Raw genomic sequence first — 5,715 nt, 5'->3', positions numbered from 1 at the left:
GGATTGCAGCCCCTGGTATTTGTTTTATCACTGTCACCACATGCACTGCAGGAGGGCAGCCCATCCTCGGTTGGCCAGAGGTTTTATGTTAAAACCCACGGGTTAAGAGACCAAACAGTTGGAATATAGAGGGGAAAGCATGCTCTTCCCTTCTCCCCATGCTTGCTTTGATCGAGAATCTAGGAAACTTTCTCTTCTCTGCAGTATTAAAGCGAGGACATCTGTCTTAGTCCATTTGTGTTGCTATAAAGGAAGACCTGAGGCTGGGTGATTGATTTATAAAGAAAAAAAGGTTTCTTTGGCTCATGGTTCTGCAGGCTGCACAAGAAGCATGGCACCAACATCTGCATCTGGTGAGGGTCTCAGGCTGCTTTCACTCATGGGGGAAGTTGAAGGGAAGCCAGCGTGTGCAGAGATCAGAGAGAGGGGAGGGGGTGCCAGGCTCTTCTTAACACGAGCCCTCTCAGAAACTAAGAGTGATAACTCACACCCTCCTCCTACCGTTAATCTCTTCCTAAGGGATCCACCGCTGTGACCCAAGCATCTCTCATTAGGCTCCACCTCCAAAACTGGGAATCAAATTTCAACATGAGATTTGGAAGGGACAGACATCCAAACCATCTCAGCATCCATCCTTCTCTCTGCCCACTCTGCTTACTTACTCTTCCTTGTAGAAGAAAACACTTAAGTGCGTGATTGATTGCACACTCACCGCCCAGGCTCTCTTCGAATTCCTCTTTTGTACATGTCTGCCCACAGGCCACACGCATTCTTCTCTCCTCCACTTGGCAGCAGGTAACAGGGGTTTCCAGTGACTATGCCTATATCCAGGGCCAAGTTCAATTCATGGAGAAAGAAACGAGAAGGCTGTTCTGGCCTTGGAGCCAAGCCACCTTCTCCAGGCCGGCTTCAGTAGCAATCAAGCTGACATTTTCAACCCAGTCTGATTCCTATGACTGTATCATTTGGTTCAGGACTTGAAAGAGAGAGGAAGATGAAGGGCCTCTCAGAACCCCAACAGCGTTTTACTAATCTGTGGATCCCAGCACCTCTCCTGGTGCTTGTTCTATTACAAGCCCTCAATAAACTTTTGTTGTCTTGAACTCAGAGCGTGTAGCACACAGGCAGAGAGCTGCTCACAGCTATTATTGGGGTGGTTGTGTGTGTGTGTGTTTTTTTTTGTAACAGAACAAAGTGATTTTTGATGCTTTTCTAGTTTGTCAGAGGGCTCTGAGGCTGTAAGGAAGCAGCTTTAGTGAACAGAGGAGAGCGAGCTGTGTCTTTGTGCTTCACCATGATTGCAATGCCAGACAGTGAACTCCCAGGGGAGCTGTCAAACAGCTTGACAGCAATTCTAGCAAGAAGCGGTAGAAACACAATTTTGCAATAATGATCATACGTTTTTTGAAATTTTCCTTTATCCTTGAAATGCCTTGTGTTGTCAAAAATCTATTCATTACTGTTCAGTCGTCTGTAGCGAGTCATCCCGTTAGGTCTCTGTACCCGGAAGTGACAGCCCTGGGAGCATTTTGGCAGAGAGACAAAGGCTCCTAGGCACAGTGGGAGAGTCAGAAAGGTACAAGTAAATAGTAGCTCCAAGGAGTTAGGAGATTTTAAAAAATAATAATAAAAGGAGGGGAAGTGAGAAAAAATCATCTTCCTCAAAGGGGCTTTAGTTTTCTAAAAGCAGGCACCATAGGTCTTTAATACATTTACTGAGCACATCTCTGGTGCTTTCATTTTCTTTTCCCTCTAATCTCTTCCATGAATTTCCTTCATTCATCATCCCTTTCCTCTCCAGGATGTTCAACTTCTCCCTGTCTCTACTGCCTCCTTCATCTTGACCTATAAACATGTATGAGTTTCTTACATCCCCATAAACTTCCAGCCACCCTCAAATCCTCTCTCTCTTCCCTTCTTTTTGTAGTCAAGGGACGAGCCTATTCCAGGGCTACCCAAAGCATGGTCTGTGGACCAGGAGCATCAGCATCCCAAGGGAGCCAGATTTGACATGCAGTTCTTAGGCTCCCAGACCTACTGAATCCAAATCTCTGGGGTGGGGCCCAAGAATCTGTTTCAACACACTCTCCAGGTGATGCTCAGGCAAGTCTGAGAAGCACTGCCTCTAATTCCTGTCTCTGCTCACTATTTTGGGCCATCTTCTTCTGTCCCCTTCAGCTTAGCACCTTCCCCAGGGCTCGGTCCTGGGCCTTGGCTTCATTGCATTCTATCATTTCCCTACGTGATCTCATCCACCAAAGGTTGATTTGGTTATTTGTGTGTTTTAACATAGGTTTATACCAGTGATTCTCAAATTTATGTCTCTATCCCTGGCCTCTTTCTCTGAGCCCTTAGAATGTCTGGTTGCTTTCTGGACTTGCTTACCAAAATGTTGCACGGTTCTCTCAAGTCAGAATGTCTAAAACCAACTTAGTATCTCCTAAACCCACTCTGCATCAATATCAATAATCTGGGTGGTATGACAGCTCTGCCACTCCCTTGGCCCCTGCCACCCCAGAAGCCAGCTACACCCATTGCATTTATGCTCCTAGTTCACTGACTGAAGTTCGCACCTCGAGGCCTGGCCTACAGATGAGCAATCACAGCCTCTTCAAGGATGCCAGGGCACTCCTCACACATTTATTTCTCACAATATTGATGAAATGTATGCCTTCTAGACCCTCCCAGGGTGGGTGAGTAGGTCTCAAATGACAATGCACTCTAACCTGCCAACCCCCTAAGTCTCTGAATCTCTGCCTCCACATTAAACCAAGGCATGCCCACCACTTCCAGTTTACTCATGTGGACCACCTTTGAGTCCATGTTTTAGCCAGCCAAGCAACCAATCGGATTCAACACTTTTTTTTTTGAGACTGAGTCTCACTCTGTCATCCAGGCTGGAGTGCAGTGGCATGATCTCAGCTCACTGCAACCTCCACCTCCCAGGTTCAAGTGATTCTCCAGCCTCAGCCTCCCAAGAAGCTGGGATTACAGACGTGCGCCACCATGCCGGGCTAATTTTTGTATTTTTAGTAGAGACAGGGTTTTACCATGTTGGCCATGCTGGTCTCAAACTCCTGACCTCAAGTGATCCACCTACCTCAGCCTCCCAAAGTGCTGGGATTACAGGCATAAGCCACCATGCCCAGCCAGATTCAACACTTCCCAATGCCCCAAGCTGCAACACTAAATGGAGAATCTCTGCTTAGTGAGCCCACATCAAAACATTCAGCCCCATCCAACTTTATGTTCCTTCTACCTGCTAGGTGAAGTGTCAGAGGCCCAGCATCAGAAAGTGGCCGGCTTGTGGGCAGTAGGCTAGTAAGAATTTACTGACAACAGTATAGGTCGGAAAAGGACAGTTTTATCAGCTAGAAGAGTGCAGCGGGGTGCTTCCACAGGAGAGGACTGAGCGTGCTGCAGCGGACTGTTCCTTGGGGTATTTATGGACCTTGTGGGAGCTTAAGGGTAATTTCGACTACACTAGCCACACAGGTCATGATAAATGATTACATTTGTGGACATTTTGGTGCCTTGCTGTCAGCAAGGGTTGCACAATGAGTTTCGACATGCATGCATTCTGGAGATATATAGACATTCTAGTTACTTATAAATTTTTGGGAAAGAAGCCCCATACCAGATGCCTGCTTTCGATTATAGGGAAGTCTCATTACTTCTACATTCCTCAGGTGAGGAGTCTGGCCTCTGGATGGCCTGCTTGGTGGCCCCCAGGTGACCTTTGCTCTTCCACCACCATGGTCCCACACTCATAGTATCCATTCCCATACACATTCCCTGAATTTCTGTCTGTAGAAATTAAAAAACTCAAGTAGTTGAATGGAGTGTGGCACACCTCTTCTGGGCCAGTCATACAGTGTACCTCATCTGCAGGGGCTGCAGGACTGACATCTAACAAAGAGGGGTGGTGGGGGGTCCTGAGGAGTGCAACACTGTGTTGCTTGGCACCTGTCTCCAGGGAGGCCATTACTATTTCCTCAGGCAATGCAGGGTTCATCCTCTCAGAGGTGGAAAGGCCAGTACCACTGGGGGTGGGGATGCCACCGTTGCTGGGGTGGGGAAGCAAAGGTGGGACTGCTCTTTCACTGATAAAGGAGACATCAGAATTTAGGGGCTCAATGTCCCATTTTTTTTGTTGTTGTTATTTTTGTTTTTTCAGATGGAGTCTTTCTCCGTCCCCAGGCTGGAGTGCAGTGGCATAAACTCAGCTCACTGCAACCTCTGCCTCCCAGGTTCAAGCGATTCCCCTGCCTCAGCCTCCTGAGTAGCTGGGACTACAGGCATGAGATGGCACGCCCCATCCCGTGACCGACCGCATGGTCTATCCGCTGTGGCCTCCCAAAGTGCTGGGATTACAGGCGTGAGCCACTGTGCCCGGCCCCTGTCCCCAGCTTTATCACAGTGTTCCCAGACACCCCCATCCCAGCTTGCAAGATCCCATTCTTTCCCAATTAATGCTTTCACTTTAACTGTACATAGCCTGCAAAGCTGTGACTTCAACTTGTGTTGTAATTCAGTCAGTTGCAGGATGAGGTTCTGCGTTTGATTTTCAGCAATTTCAGCCCTTCTGTGTAGTAAATAGAGGTCTCCCTCAGGGCACACAAAGAAGCTCCTAGGTCATTTATGTGGTGCACAGACTAGGAATGTGAATCCCTGAACTCATCCTTTCCTTCCAGTAGCATGACATCAGGGTTCCAACCAACATCATTATATTCATTCATTTTCCAAAATGTTAGAAAGTATCACATATATGCCAGGCATGGTGGCTAACACCTGTAATCCCAGGATTTGGGGAGGCCAAAGTGGGAGGATCACTTGAGCCCAGGAGTTTGAGAATAGCCTGGGCCATGTGGCAAGACCCTGTCTCTAAAAAAAAAAAAAAGAAAAAAGAAAGAAAAGCTGGGCAAGGTAGCACATACCTGTAGTTCTAGCTACTCAAGAGGCTGAGGTGGGAGGATCATTTCAGCCTAAGCAGTCAAGGCCACAGTGAGCTGTGATTGTGCTACTGCACTCCAGCTGCGGTGACAAGAGTAAGACTCTATCTTAAAAAAAAAAAAAAAGAATGGTATCATATATAACATTGCTGAGATCCTTGATTCTATAGTTGGCTGATTAGGAGTATCCAACATAGTATTCTGTGTATCTCTACAAAAGCTCACACTATGGACTATTAGCACTCATTTTACTACTGGAGATAGAGTCATTAGTCCCTTTAAATCTAATCAGGTTACAGAGCCAATTCTAGAAACCCCAGAACCAGTTCAGAAAATTCATCCTTAAAATTCTGTTCCTCTAGAAGCAACCTCAGTGCCAAAATCTATACAGTTAAAGTTTTCCAGAGAAACAGAACAAGAAGGAGATATCTCTATATATAGACAGACATAGAGATATTTCCTTCTGGTTCTGTATATAGATAGATACAGAGAGCTAGTCTCATCCAGAAACACCCTCAAAGACACAATGAAAGAGAGAGAGATTGATTAAAAGGAATTGGCTCACACGATTACGGATAGTTAAGTCCCATGACCTGCCTTTCTGTAAGCCAGAGACCCAGGAAAGCTTGTGGTATAATTAAGTCTGCATCCAAGTCCTGAGAACCAGGGAACCAATGGTGTGGTAAATCCCAGTCTGGAGATGTTCCAGCTCAAGCAGGCAGGCAGGAAACAAAAACAGGCCGAACTCCTCCTTCCTCTGCCT

The sequence above is a fragment of the Aotus nancymaae genome, unplaced genomic scaffold, assembly GCF_030222135.1.
Source record: "Aotus nancymaae isolate 86718 unplaced genomic scaffold, 86718_ANA_hifiasm-v0.15.2.pri h1tg000079l, whole genome shotgun sequence".
NCBI lineage: Eukaryota > Metazoa > Chordata > Mammalia > Primates > Aotidae > Aotus > Aotus nancymaae.
This window is presented reverse-complemented; position numbering follows the sequence as displayed.